Source organism: Wyeomyia smithii, chromosome 2 (genome assembly GCF_029784165.1).
Source record: "Wyeomyia smithii strain HCP4-BCI-WySm-NY-G18 chromosome 2, ASM2978416v1, whole genome shotgun sequence".
Lineage (NCBI taxonomy): Eukaryota > Metazoa > Arthropoda > Insecta > Diptera > Culicidae > Wyeomyia > Wyeomyia smithii.
The window spans coordinates 68,337,227-68,353,718 of NC_073695.1; the positions used below are offsets into that span (position 1 = coordinate 68,337,227).

The window sequence follows — 16,492 nt, forward strand, 5'->3', positions numbered from 1 at the left end:
CTGGGTTCGAATCCCACCGCCGACATAGGTGTCGATGGTTGTGAGGTGGCGTGATCCACTCACAACCAACCCAACTGGTCTAGATTCAATCCTAGCCGACACCGGGAGATTTTCTGAGGCGAAAAATCTCTGGGATCACGCCTTCCATCGCATGAGGAAGTAAAGCCGTTGGCGCCGGTCCGTTAATAAACGGGTCGTGAATTAGGGTCCTGGGTGTGGAGTCGCCTCCCTGGGCGTCGGTGATTGGCCACAACAGTGGCGGAGCTAGACCGACGGAAAATAAACGAGAATAATAAAAAAAAAAAACATTACTTTACAAAAATCAACCAAAATTGCATCATTCGGGTTAATTACTGTTAAAGCTTGGTAAATCAGTTCTACAATCTAAAAACAAATGCTGACAGAGAGAAAGCTAGTAAACAAATGGATATACTTATGTTTGAATGAACTCTTACACATTTCGAATATTTTGTCTCAATACACTAGAGGCTTCATAAGCTGCTTAAAATAGGATCTCTACCCTACATTGCAATGGCATGGGCAAACATACTTCCATTCGATTTGTTTCCTATTGCTTTATTCAACGGGTTATTATTTGGGGTCCTAGTAATTTGTTTTCAGTTGCCTTCGAGACTAGTTGTGACATTCCTCATGGTGCTCTGGTAGTACTTTTTGCTAAGTGCAATTATACTGTCTTCCACTCGAACATATGTAGATTTCTGCTGTCGGTCATGACGGTAAGGTTAATGTAGGTTTAGGTATCACCACCGCATGTTTACAGTTCTGTGGCCACATGGCAACCCTTACTTTCAGACGCCTACTGTCAAAAGCCGTTCCTAGGAGCCATACGCTTTGATTATACTCTGTGATTATACTGATGTCCGTTCCCCGGTTGGCATCACTAGAAGGTTGTGAGTGTCGCAATAAAATTCCTTCTGGTTGTCATCAGAACCCACATTTAGGGTCAATATTGACCGGCATGCAAGGATTTGATGAAGCAATGCAACGAATATCGTTTGCCTATCCAAGTTGCTCTATTTGCATTCGTTATTTTGCATACCTTCCTTAACTCGGGCTACTGATAAATAGCAGTGAATATACGGGTACAGAATGCTTTGTTTAAGTTTATATGATTTTCATTTCTGTATGTTCATGATACAAAATACGCATAAAAAACTCGTAACCAGTGTAATCTAGCTCAACAATAAGTACCGCCCTACAATATTAAGTTACGCAATATAGGCACAATAGGGTCCTAAAATTTTAAACGATTTTCTGATTTTTATGTATCAGCTAAATGAGTGAAATTTTCTGAGCAAAACTTTATTTTCAAAAAAAGTTTATTGTTGTCCTTCGATTTTTAAATGAAGAATAAAAAACTGCTCGAAATGTCTTGAATGACACTTCGCCCATATACCGTACATATGCTAACTGTTATTTAAGGCATTTCTAGCAGCTTCTTTATTCTATATTTAAACATCGAAGGATAACGATAAACATTTTTCAAAATCACTTTTTGCTCAAAAAACGCATCTTTTTCAAATGACTTTTATAAACTGGTATAGCTTTAGAACCCAATTCACAACTCGCGAGTAAAACTGTACTCGAATAACGAATTAAAATTGTGATATTATCTATCCAGTTGACAATTGGTGTTCTCAACCAGCGATAATCGATTTTTCTCTCATGTCGTACATTATTGTATATTATAGTATAGTGTACGACGTTAGGTATAATATACGGCATGGCAGAAAACTCGATTGCCGCGAGTCGAGAAAGTCGGTTTACAACTGGGGCGACAATAATTAACAGTCTGTACGCTACATCTGTACTAGAGTTTCTCCGTTGCTCCACAATGGTTTTGAATTCTCATTTAAATTTCAATTTCCATTGGCTGTAGTGGTTGACACTAACTAGAAGGCTGTCTTTATTATGAACAATAATGAGTGAGTTCCACCACACTGGTAGATAGATTGTACACTGCAACTGCCTCATGCAAAAATGTAATTTGTTTTGTTGCCTGCGTACAGTTGCAGCACTTGCTGTGAAATTACTTTTTTTGCAGCCGGCGGCAAACAACGCCAGCCATTAGCGAACCAGAACGGCGAAATGTATTATGATTATTATTATTTTCATATTGTACAAGGTGCAGAAGGTTACCACCACAGTAAGATGCATTTCTAGCTATTTAGAAGAGTGACCCAAACCGGCCAACAGGAGTCTTGTGAAACACTAATTAAGTGGTGCGGTGCTCGATGCAGTATAAACGGATATTTTGCGAGAGGAAGACACTCGCTAATCAATTGTCATAAAAGGGTGGTATCCAAAATACGACAGCATGGTTGACGTAGGACTACGTAAATTATTACCCATAAAGCTCAAACTAGCCAAAAATGAAAGATTATAACGTTTTAACCAATCCTGTGAATGTTGGTGATTCAAGCGAAGACAGAAGTGCGGTCTTTTGACGCACTTCTATCTTTGCTAGGTGCACCAAAACTCACAATAATGGTCAAAAAGCTATAATCTTCATTTTTTCCAAATTGAGGTTTAGGGCAATTCTTTTTGTCGACCGATGGTCGGTGGTTCATCAAACTCTTTAGTCATATTTGGGGTGGTCCTAATAAGAATTGTTTTTATTGCTATTGTGGACAAAATGATAATGGCTGCTTTCAAAACCGATAGTCACTCACAGTAGAAACAGTCTGGCTTCATTTAGGAGAATTTCTCACCCTTAATTCAAGATATTATTAAAAAATAGGAAAGACGGTTATAGTTGAACTTCACAGCATTTCTGTAATGTAATATTTCGTGGGCGAGGGTGTTGCACTCCTGGTTTCTGCTTTCATCCTACACGCGAAATATTATTCTGTCTTTCTCCCAAGCACAACATGATACAACGTGTTATTTTGTTGCGCGGCTGAGTGCTCCATCGGTTTAATTCCACTGTTTGCCAACCGTCAAGAACAGAAAACGAACTTGTGATTGGTTAGCCGCTGCTTTCCAAATAGTAAACTAAAACATTTTTTCACTGATTTGCAATTGAAAAAACGTGACCTTTTGATTAAAACATTAGTATTCAAGATTTGTTTAGTAAAAGTAACAATGAATGGATACAGAACGGAACATGGCAAATATTACTCTATACTACACTATTAAGTCTCAGTTAGAGGAGTAAGCTGATTGAATACTGAAAAATTATCGCTAAAAAGATTGATTTCAAATTTAACTTTTTGTTTATTTACTATGGAACAGATGTGTCAACTATTACACCACAAATTAAGGGCAATTTTGGATCAAGAAATTGACGTTTAAAATCCGTTCATTGCTAGTAAACGAATAAACATGTTAAGAGGGCACATTTTTGCTACACGTTCCGCATGAATAAGACGTAGTCCTACGTAAAAAAAAACTTTTCAAAACTAAAATAAAATGAATGTGAATTAGAAATATTACCCGTAAGGTGTGTTACTGAGACTTTCCATTTAAGGCTTGTGAATTGAAGTTTTACATTTACTCGTTTAGAATCTGTGACTCCGTGTATTTTTTTTTGACGTAGGACTCTACATTTCATTTTCTATACAAGAGTACATTTTGTAAAATTGAAAATGAAACTGGCAAATGTTGCGTCAAATTTCAAACGATTATAGCAAGCGAACGACTTAATGCATCTTAGTCATCTATATGTCATTGGATAAATGAAATGTGTGACAATTGTTTGATATAATGTTTGACATTGTTGCTATACTGCATAATGGTTAATATAGGTGAAAAAAGTTCCAAGGTTATACACTTTCTTCGCTATTGCCTTGCTTCCCGAGCACGGGTAACAATAACATGGACGGAATAAATTCCACTGCCTACACAAAGTGTTTTGTTTCATTTCTCATTCTCGAGTCTGCGTCGTCGCCCCGCCTAGATTGCAGAAATTCTACTCTCAACTCGATACAAATGGTCGCGTCTATAATATTCAATTTCTTTCTTGTTCGTCACACGGCACAGTGCGTGGAGCCATAGACGTTTTTCTTTCTTTTTTATTTGGATGCACCAAGTACCTAGAAGTGTTCACAGATATCTCTTGGGTTGTGAACAAGTATTGGTGAGCTTTGGGAAGCATCACAAATACTAATACAAGCATAGCAAGCGTTAGCGTTCAGAGCAATCATTAGTTTCACATTTCGTGCTAAATTGTCGCGCGTCTTCTAAACGTTGGTAAAACTTAATTACTTCGTGTATTCCAATAACACAAAATGGAAAATAACAATCAAGGTTAGTGCAATATATTTCATTGATAGAGAGACTTGGTTTCGATTGCGTGTATGATTAATCGGTATGATGAGTTGGTGAAGGTATTAATCCTTAAAAAAACGCGAACTCAAACTTTCGTTAGCGTTTTAAAAAAAGTTCCACCGAGTTACTCTCCAAAACATACATCAAAAGTTTGCTTGAAGTGTCCTCTACAAAATATATAAAATTTAGCTGCAACTTCCTGCAACTCTGAGAGATTTTTTATTTTTCGTATGTCAATGCCGATCGCTCGTGAAGCGCCAGATATTTGAAAACTGGTTTAACTGCAATGCAAGCAAAAGAACACCATGTTTATTTCGTTATTGTCTCTACCAGAAGACACAATTGAGCATGTTTATGAAAATTTGCACAAGTTTTCTGCTGTATATTGTCCGAAATTGAACTCGAAATGGGAGAAATGCAATAGAATAAAAAAGTATTTTATGAAAAAGCATGAAATTTTGTTGGAGTCACCGCTTGCTCTTCCTCGATTCGGTGTGAATGATAATTATGAATACAATCACATTTCTTCTCGTGAGCGTCCTCAGAAACTTCTTGAAAGCTGCTCAACCAGAATTAAGAAACGGCGAGTTGCAGAGCTCGTTGAAAATAACTCCCCAAAAGAATTAGTATTTGCTGCTACCGTTTCGAACAACTATTCCAATTCGTCTTAAGATGACCCAAAACTTGACGTGATAATATAATATGCATCATGAAGAATTTTAAATTGTTTGTTACTCTGGTGATTGAATATACAAAAAATAATAAAAATTATACGTAAAAGAATACCTAAAAAAATCTTTTTTTTTTGTTATAATTGCGCATAAGTCACTTTTGCAATTATGTAAACGTAAGTAAAACATAAAAACCGCAGTTTTCGTTGCAATGTACAACTTTTACAAAGAGACTAACGGTTTCTGGTATAGGATGAGTGCGTTGGCGTTTGGAACAGTTTTGTGATTAGGTGTATCACATAAGACTTTCATACATTTGGTAGCTCTGAAGATAACGAACAACTTTCCTTGTTACATCAACATGTTTTATCGACAAAATCGTGTAGTTTTGATTTTTGTCCCGTCTTACCCTACATTCAACGCACTGTGCACGGTAGCGAGTAGAGCCTACGCGACATTAGGAACAGAGAACTGATTACAAGTCAACTATCAAGGACTGCGGAACACACTACCTTTATTCTGCGTTCAACAGCAGGAGGTACCACCGTATGCTGTAGGATATTTTCCTGGTCCAGCTACCATAGAGCACAGGGGAGAGCAAGTTTATTATGTGCGACCAAGGACAATATTCAATGCTACTAGTGGGGCGAGCATCAGCGTTCTGTAGCACGCATTTCTAGTTGAAAATTATGCAATCGGTTCCTTTCAGAACTATGAATGGCTGAAGATAAAAGTTATGAGAATTTTCGCATTTGCTACTACTAGTTTAAAGTTTTCATGTATTTCGACCGAGGTATCAAAGGGAAAGTGTTGCCTATGAACAGTTTTTCGCAGTAACATATAACCCTTATTTTTACCCTTTTTCACTGGGAAATTGAATGATTTTCCGGTTAAATTTTTCCTTTGTACCCAACCGGACACCGTTATTGGTCCGATATCGATAACGCAAATTATTTGATCTAGAACCAGGGTAATTTTTGCAAAAAGAGCACAAACTTTCATTTGGTGCTCATGACAATCATTCAGTAGTATCGAAGGTGTTTTGTTTCGTTTCTCATTCTCGAGTCTGCGTCGCTCCGCCTACATTGCAAAAATCTACGCTCAACTCGATACCAAAGATTGCGTGTAAAAAACTTAACTTCATTCTTGTTCTTAGCATGATAGCAAGTGGAGCCCTTAAAACTGTTGGAGATACACGGTGTAAAACAGGCGTAGTGTAATATGTTAGGGGGCATCCATAAATGACGTTGCATTCGAGGAGTAGGGAGGGGGGTTGCAGTTTTGTGACAAAATTTTACGAGGGAGAGGGTGGAGGGTCAAGCCAAGCTACGTAGCAAGAATAAAACTAAGAAAAAAATTGGATTTTTTCTAGTTTTTCTCTTTTATCACTGTCTTGTTTGTTTAGGGTTATTTTTAATACTTTCTCGTCTTTTCTTGTTTATTTTTGATACAAGGTAAGTTTTTGACAATAAAATTTGCAAAAAAATGTCATGGAGAGGGGGGTTGTTATCAAGCTACGTAATTATCTAGAGGGGGTCTGATTTTGTAACGAAATGCTACGATGGGGGAGAGGGAGGGGGGTAAAAAAAACCTTAAACAAGAGTTCAAATCAATATATATGTATATATATTTATCCTACGTCACCAATTCATACAAACCCTAAGGCTGTATACCTTGTAGTATTTTAAATTAGAATTGAAAATGTTTCAACTTTTTAAAACTTTGTTGAGAGTTGAGATTGGAAGAACATTCATACATTTTGACATGTTGTCACTTTGGCGTTCTGATATTTTATAATTTCGATATTGACAGTTAACAGTATAATAGTAACACGTTCTGTTGACACGATGACATGATGACATGATGACATGATGACATGATGTCATGATGACATGATGACATGATGACATGATGACATGATGACATGATGACATGATGACATGAGGACATGATGACATGATGACATGATGACATGATGACATGATGACATGATGACATGATGACATGATGACATGATGACATGATGACATGATGACATGATGACATGATGACATGATGACATGATGACATGATGACATGATGACATGATGACAAGATGACATGATGACATGATGACATGATGGCCTAATGACATGATAGCATGATGGCATGATGACATGATTGCATGATGACAAGATGGTATGATGGCATGTTGCATGATTGCATGATGACATGATGGTATGATGGCATGTTGCATGATTGCATGATGGCATGATGACATGATAGCATGATGGCATGATGGCATGATGGCATGATAGCATGATGGCATGATGATATGACATTATGACGTTATGCCTTTTTGATATTATGAATTTATGACGAGGGTCAGATTAACGTCTAGAGGGGCCAGGGCAGGTGTTTTCGGAGGGTACTTTTCCCTAGGAAGATTCAAAGGTAAAAAAAATATGTAATTGTTTTCGATAGCGTTTATTGTTATACATTTAAGGTATATCAAAGTATAAACATAAATGTATACAGAAAGTTATGCCTAAAAAAATCATATTACACTGGCTTCGAATTGTTGAATGCCAGACTTTCATGATCTTGATAACTTGAAGGCCCCCTAATCGAAGAGCCCCGGGCTCATTCGCAAAATCCAGGCTTGATTATGACATTTCAAGAACTTAAATGTTGATATAGAACTGCGTCTTTCTTTAGCCTACCACATCGTGGTGTAAATTAAAAATCTATTAACGGTAAGGAGACGAAATTTGTCGCTTTTTAAATGTTCACAAGTCAGTTTTGTAATAAGGCAGTTTTGTTTTTTGATTTCCTTCATTTTTGCAGCAATCGTTTTGAAAATTATATACGCATCCACCGACATGCGGAAAATCTTTATTTGTTCATGCGAACTATCATACTACTAAAACCTGTTAAGCCTTAATATTTACATTAATCTATTCAGTACCCAAATTGGCAGTATTGATTACTGGTTGCACTGTTTCAACGAGTGCAACCTTATGAAAAATATAACCAATACTAGTACAAATCAACACGACGATACTAAATTTTTGAGTGTAGTAGTTTGGAGCTGCCAAATACATTGAAAAAACGCTAGAGCATGACTTGCGTTATGCCCAACACGCAATCATTGTACTGGTTTCAAACTACATCATCAATTGCGCTAAAAACGCACAATTTGTACCATCCAACTTTTGCGTGCACTTGCTCAATATAGGCATCGTCCTAGTAAGATATTATTGAACGAATAAAGTTCACTGCCTCATTGGAAGAAGTCATCCAAACATCTAATGGCTGCATTTTGAGATCCCACAAACTGGTTCTGGTCCTATGAAAGGTTTCATTGATTCATTTCTTGAAAACAGACCAACTCTTCCATTCCATTCGAAACCACAATATCCAGGTACCAAGAATAGGTTCACTTTACTATTTCTGGTCGCCTGCTTTAGTAATTGATTGTAACTCCAAACCAATTTTGAAAAACGGGAAGCGGATTTCCGAGCAGCTTGGCTATCCAAGAATATACATATATTTGAATTTGCAATTATTGCCTGTATTTCTGCTTGAAATACATTTGGCCATTCACCCATCGGTATTGATAGGTTGACTCCGGGACCTGTCACCCCGGCCTAAACTTTATTGTTCAGCTTGGAACCATCCGAGAGAAAACTAGTGAGCCTGGTTGAATGCTAGGCTCTCATTCAGTGCGACTTGGCTCAATGACTTGGAATAGTCGTTCAAAGTTATACTTTCTATCCATCTAGTCTTCATGAGTTAACAGTGATCTTGAAGTTTTTGAGAATACTGAGGTGTACCCTAAGCAGGCTTAGAAATGGTCACGGTCGAACCACTTTTTACTGCGATAGTCGTCTTCTTCTTCTCCGACGCTCGCAAGGCTCTCTGTCTTAATAATACAGTCTTGAATGAACAGGTCAAACGAGCACCGCCACCACGACGTTTTTTTCCTCAAACGTATTTTAACATTTTTTCTAGAAATGAAAATTACGCACGTTGGGTGCGGATATACCGGAAATTATTTATATAATTGTGCTTGTAATAATATTTATCAACATAAATAGAACGAAGTAGACAGAAATAGGCCGAAATAACATCGCCAAACGAATGGCAGTGTGAATCTCTTTGATGCGCGAGTGTCGAATGACCATCTTTTTCTTTGTTTGAGAGGCGACGGTTGTTTTACATTTACGTTGTTTGTTTGTCGACTGTAGCGGTTAATTTTGTAGATTTATCGGCTTAATCAGTCCGTGTATAGAAGCAAAAACGATTTTTTTGTTTCTTAATCCGACAGTTTCGGTGAAAAAGGTGAAATAAAGTCACCGAAACTGTCGGATTAAGAAACAAAAAATCGTTTTTGCTTCTATACGCGGACTAATCAAGCCGATAAATTTACATTTACGAGCGAAAGCCGACTGTGATGCACGATGAAGAAGCGAGATCAAATGAAAATGCTGACCGTTTCGAAGCCTGACCCTAAGGTCATCATTCGTTGTTATTCTCATTTACGTTTAGCTGGCAACCTTTAGTACAGCAGTGACAAACCTCGTCAAGGCTTCCGATCACAGACATATATTTCGTATATTTCGTACTTCAGCACGGAGCAAAACGAGCAAATTGTCTCTCACTCCAAGTAGTGCAGTATTATTTTAAGGTGTTATATTATTCTCTCAATAGACTTCCAGCGTTTATTTAATGAAAAGTTTCTTTATTTGAGCATACAACAGTAAACTTTATGACTCATCAACGAAACACTCTCAACAATGCATGTGTTAATAGTATGCGTAGTTCTACGTCCGTTATGCGGTCTTGTTTAGGATACAACTTCGCATTTCGACATTTTGACAATTTTGCATTTTTAAATTTTGACATTTTGGCATTTAAACACATTATGGGATTGTGAAATTTGATGCGCTCGAATAAAGGGTGAGTAGATTTGTTAATTTTTTTCAAAATCAGTTATGTAACTGTCCCAAGTAGCGCCCCCTCCCCCCTATGTAATAATAGGCAACGCAAATTCAACCATAGATAATCGTTTTCAGTGACAATCTCGTCTATAATACAATACACGCGCAACAATCGACCCTATGATGCAAATCTTAATCCCCGTAGACTCCGTTCCAGTTTTGTCTCTTTGTTTCGATACCGTTTTGTGCTCAACAGCGTTTAGCTCAATCTTTGTTCGACCCGTAGTTCCGTTGGGGGGAAACATACCAAGTCAAAAAAAAAAACATCCATTATTATCATTGTAACGCTTTCATCAACAGGCTTCGCCGCAAAATAGAATTCAGACAGGTTGGCATCCCGTCTGGCCCAAATCAAAAGGTCAAGCACGTATTGACCAGCATCTGTGCCGGGGAGGATCAGTCAAACGTCACCATCAAAGGTGAAAAGAAAAGAAAAGTTTACGAAACTTGCTCGGTTATCTGTTCTTACATGTGTATGTGAAAATGTGGGAACGATTTTGGGTTTTTATACAATTTAGCTCAAAAAGATACTAACAATAGCTGCGAATCACGCAGCTATGAAGTGGCTGGAAGATTACGTTCAATTTTCTCGTTTCGTTGGCGATCCGAACCTACTACAATGAAGCTGTTGAAAATGAGAGAAATGTTGTGCCAAACTGGAAATGGGAAAAGTTTGTTATACTTCCTATGGGTTGGGGGATGGGCTCCCTAACACTGGTAAAGCCAACACAAATGGTAACGGTTCGGTTATCGTGTTTCGAAAACATGCCTGTTTGATAGCAGAAGTATTATATTCCCAAAATGCTACTGCGTACTTGACCGGTTCCAGCATGTGGATGTGGGTCGGTAAACTTTTTGTGAAACAGGGATCACCGCAGAAGTGACTGGATTTTATACTCCTGTGGCGCGCTACGGCAGAGGGCATCATAGTTCACAGGCAATTCCGGATAGAAGTGTATAAGCGCCGCCAACGGATGGAAGCTAGAGTGCAATAACAGCACGGGAAACCATCGGACTGCACTGCACTAATAGCCAGCGAACAACAAAACTGTTACGATTCAACTGTAGCATATCGATCTGGTCTTTTACATTAAAGCTTTGCAACGTAAAATACTGCTATGATTTAGGTACCAGATTTTTATCAAATATTTGAGCTAACAACGTTTTGATTTTGTGGCACTAAATAATTTTTTTGTGAAATTTAATCATATCGTCATGATTATTAACTAAAATCATTTTATTATATAATCTAGTGTCTCCCAGACGATCTCGAGGTACGACGTTGGCCTCACAAGCCAGTCGTCGTGGGTTCGAGTCTCGGCTCGGGAAAGACTATTAGTGTCAGTAGGGTCGTAGCGCTAGCCCCGCAATTGCCCTGTACACTAAAACAGCTGGCTGCGAAGTCTTTGTATGAATAAAACAGCAGGTCGAGTTCCAAATCGGAATGTAGCACACCAAGGCTTTGCTGTTTGTTATTTGAAGTCCCCATTGATTTCATCGCCCACTGTTAACACACAGATAGCAACCCTTGCGGTATTTCATGTTAAGGCTGTGCACAATTTCTTAGAATTTCATATGATTGTGGAACAAATAACAAATGTGGAAACTTTCGACATCTCTAAATTTATTTAGATTTTCACTCACATACCGTAACCAAATCCGAGGCCTTATATCTCTTCGTTTCGTTTCGACGCTCAAAAATTAGATTTCGCACAGCCCTATTTTGTACGATGTTTTCCCGGTGCACTTGTAATTGCAAATAATTATTATTAGATATTTTCAGCGACGAAGTTTTATTATTAGCAACAATCGAGAAACAACCCGATCGGTGGTTCGGAATTCAAATATTCACTACCCGGAAATCAAATCAATTTGAATTCAACGTAATGAAATAAAATTTCGATTAAATTTTATAAAATTTGTTGGTCGGAAATTTCACCCGATTTGTCAATAGCCCACACAGATTTGTAATAATTTACCAACCAATTTTTTTTGGCTTACTTCAACATTAATAGGAATTGGTACTGCCTTTTTTTACCAACATATTGCCGTGGATATGAAATAAAATGGATTTTACAACAATTCACTGCGTTGCATTGCTAATTCAGTATCGTAACAAACATTATTCATTTCGCATATGCATAGCGAAGAATCTGCCGCATAAATTATTTGAAAAATTTACTTTGAATGTTGATTTCAGGAAACGTGCCGGATGAGTGGCCTGGGAGAGAATGCAATGATCATGCTGGGGTTGGAATTATAGCCCTTGTGGGAATTAGAACGATTGTAACCAGCCTTGTATGAGTAATTCGCACGTCAGCACTTAACCCAACCATAAATCGTAAAAATTACATGCAATGCCTTCCTGGAAGTGGAAATGTAACTTAGGTTCTACTTATTTTTAGTATCATCCAATATATCTGCGTTATCAAATTATATTCCATTATACGTACTATCATCTTCTTAGTTCAACACGCGTTAGAGAAATTCCAAGAGAATAAACAACATGGCGGAATCGTAGAATCATCAACGTTTGTTATAAATTTATTAAGTGGCTCTTAGATAGGATCTCTTGACTTGATATAACGTACAATTTAACTCGGTCCTAAGTAACAATCTGACAGTTTTTCTTCACCGCGTAAAATTTACAAGGGAAATAATTAAAAGTGTTATGATCAAAACTTGTTTAACTTGAAGTATTGAAAACACTTTTCATTTGTAGATGTGTGTAGCATCATACCAACTACAATTTGATTTTTAGATTCTTTGTTCAGTTGTGAATCGAGATAGGAGGAGCAACGCGTCAAAATTGTAGAGGTGCGTTGCGAACTGTTGAACCGAGAACATTTGCAAACAGTTTAAAAGACTGGACCGGGGAAAATCAATCGGCGGAGGCTACAGAACCCTAACCTCTTCATCCGAGATATTGCAAACCAGTTGAAAAAATTGTCTGGAAGGCTGTTAATTTACAGGTAGGTGTTGACTTCAAATCGTGACAATAAGCAAAACAAGTTGCTGATAAAGTTCTATTGCGTGGTACAGGATGATGAAACCTATGTATGTGTCAAGACAGACATTTTGAAAACCTTCCGGGACATGAAAATTATAAGGTAACTGGGAATGGAAAGGTGGAAGAGCTTGATTGTATAAACTCGATATAACAGGTTATTTTGATGGAAATCCCACTGACGCCGTTACCTTGGAAGTGTTGGCAGAAAAATTGATTTTCAGCATTGGATTCTACATATTCAATTTTGAACAGCTATAGCTTTTTCTAGGGACATCCTAGGTTTTCAGTGTCTTCGGCAAATTTGTCAAGGTGACATCCGTAAAGTACGTCACGCATATAGGGGGGAGAGGGGGTTCAGAAAATCGTGACGATTTGGTTTTACGTTACGTGACGTCACATGAAAAATATTTAAAAATAAAAAAAATGACTGGAAAAATTGTTTAGTTTACCACCTTTTTATACACAATCTTTTGATATAACCTGAAACAAATTAGACGAAAACAATAACATCAAATTCTTCCGAAACTGGTTGCTTCAAGGCATCAGCAGAAAGTCCTGATTCCTCAAATGGTTTTGACGCAGTGTGGCCACATTTTCATTTGTACTGGAAGCTGCAAAAATCAATGGATCCTTTGTACTATCTTCGACAAAAATCTGTACCAAAATCATTGTACGTTACCGAGTCTGTTACAAAGTTTCGGTTAATCTCAAAAATCTGTAAACTGTACGGTATCGAAAAAACGAAAAAATCTGTACGATTCCAAAAAAATTTGTACCATGGTCTGACGAGCTTTAAAATCCGTGGAATTCCGATTCACTCAAAAATCTGGATTTTTCAGTTTCGACCTAAAACAGGTCATTTTAATAGTTTTGAAGTGAATCGGAGAGGGTCGTTGCATTTGCCTGATCATTTGTCATGGAATGACCCATATATATTGATTTTAGCGCTTGTTTAACATATTTCACTACGCCTGTGTATCTCCAACAGTTATAAGAGCTCTAGATGCTATCGTGTTAAAAACAAGAATGAAGTTGAATTTTCTACACGAAATCTTTTGTATCGAGTTGAGTGTAGATTTTTGCAATGTAGGCGGAGCGACGCAGACTCGAGAATGAGAAACGAAAAAAAAGTGAAAAGTGAGTGATTCTTATGAGCACCAAAGGAAATTTTTTGCTTTCTTGATGCGAAAATTACTCTGGTTGTAGATTTAATAATTTGCGTTATCGATATTGAACCGAGAACAATGTTCGACTGGATACATAGGAACAATTGAACCGAAAAATCACTCGCTTTCGCAGTGAAATACTTGATATAAGGGTTATATTTTACAAATACACGACAAACTGTTCATAGACAACTCTGCCGTTTTTCTTTAGTTTATTGTGAAAATGATTATAGTGAAATACATGAAAATTTTACATAAGGTTGTAGAAGTTGGGAAAATTTCCAGAGCTCTTCAACAATTCATAGTTTGAAAAGTACCGATTGCATGATTTTCAACTAGGAATGCGTGCTACAGCACACTGATGATCGCACCCCCGGTAGCATTGAATATTGTCCTTGGCCGCACATAATAAATTTGCTCTTCGCTCTGCCTTCCGGTAGCTGTGCCAGCAAAATAGTCTACATCATACGATGGTACCTGTTGCTGGTGTTCGACAGTGCCTGATAGTTGACTCGCAGTTCACTCTCCTTCCCTAATATCGCGTACCTCTAACAGCTATACTGCTCCACTCGCTACGAACATGAATGAAGTTGAATTTTCTACACGCAGTCATTTGTATCGAGTTGAGAGTAGATTTTTGCAATATAGGCGAAGCGACGCAGACTCAAGAATGCGAAACGCAAGAAAACACTTTGTCGAGTTGAAATAGTTAATATATGTAGGCAATGGAATTTATTCCGCCCATGTTATTGTTATCGGTGCTCGGAAAGCGGGCAAAAGCAGGGAAAGTGTAAAAAACAAGCTCGACCTTGGAAATTACCACCCATTTTCACCATTAGGCAGTAGAACAACAATGTTAAACATTATATCAAACAACTGTCATACATTTTATCTATCCACCGACACATAAATGACTGAGATGCATTGAGTCGTGCGCTTGCTATAATCGTTTGAAATTTAACGCAAATGTTGCCAGTTTCCTTCTAAATCTTACAAAATGTACTCTAGTATAGAAAGCGAAGACGTAGTCCTGCGTCAAAAGTAGGTTTTCTCATCCAAATTTTCATACAAAATTGAAATGCAATGCGCCAAGTGGTGCCAGAATCAATCGAGTTCCAATAAGTTCAGTATTGTTTGGGGCTTCGAGTGAAAACCAAAATAACTTGGTTCTGGAAAATCGATCACTTTGCCTCGCCCTAAAATATATAACGTGTATGGATAGCTATAGCGTGTGATATGATTTGTTTAGCCAATGATCATGAATAACGTAATTTTTCATTCAAGTCCTAATAGATATTAAAAAAATAATTTTGAAATAGAATTACTTCTCTGAGAAGCACAGGCGGTGTAAAAAAAAATCTTTAAACAACAAAACAGGGGGAATTATTAAATTTAAAATCCTATGAGTCGCTTAGTTTTCAACGGATTTTTTAATTTTGCAACAATCAATTGAGAAATATCTACGCATCCGCCGAAATGCAGATATTTTTATTTTAACTATTGTACTATTGAAAATTTTTAAGTCTTGTTCGCAGATTTTGTTAACCGTTAACGCACTATTTGCGCTATTTGCGCACCTCCTCGTAGCCATTCCCGAAATCATAATAACTCAGTGCAACTGGATACAAAAGACAGCCATGAAACAATTCAACTTCATTCTTGTTCCCAATACGGCAGCGACTGAAACCACATAGCTACACATGGCTTCTGCTGTTGCTCATTGTCATCACACCAGTGCCGGCTGTAGAGGTAAACGTCATCTAAAGCAGAGAGCTGATCACCATCAAATTGATTAACCCCAATCGAGTGTAGCTCCAAACCAATTGCAAGTAATACATTAATATAAGACAGGCTGTCGTATTCTACGTTAACGGTTGTCTAGGAATGAGCTCTTTGAAACGTCACACCGATCAAACAAATCGTTCTGGCTCTAAAGGTAATCATCAATAAAACTACATAAAACCTTCTCACATATTAGTAATGATTCGAAAAACATTACTAATAGCACGAAATGACATTGTAAGCCCATCGAAACATCTGTGCAAAGTTTTAGCCAGATCAGAGAAGGTCGATTATAATGGTTGCCCGTTTTTTGTATAATTGCAAAAATGCGGCCCAACATGTTGCTACTGCTGCCTATCTAACACGCTGATGGTCGTCTTCGGCACGCAACGAATAAAGATCAGCACCACACAGCAAATATCTCTCTCATTGCTTTGTGCCTTTCTCCTGTATTTTTGATTATTCTGGTATCGATCGTCTTACGAAGTGATAGGAGAATGTATTTTCTAAAATTAACGTTGCTGTTACGTGCTTTAACGAGTGACAACCAGAGCCTGACAAAGGGGCTTATTACGGATGTCACCTCACGGT

The 16,492-nt window shown here is 37.7% G+C and overlaps 1 protein-coding gene across 1 annotated transcript in view; it reads left to right on the forward strand.

Annotated features, from left to right (window-relative positions):
• Nucleotides 1-16,492, forward strand: part of LOC129725269 (uncharacterized) — a 624,604-nt gene that overhangs the window by 246,078 nt on the left and 362,034 nt on the right. The window lies entirely within an intron of this gene.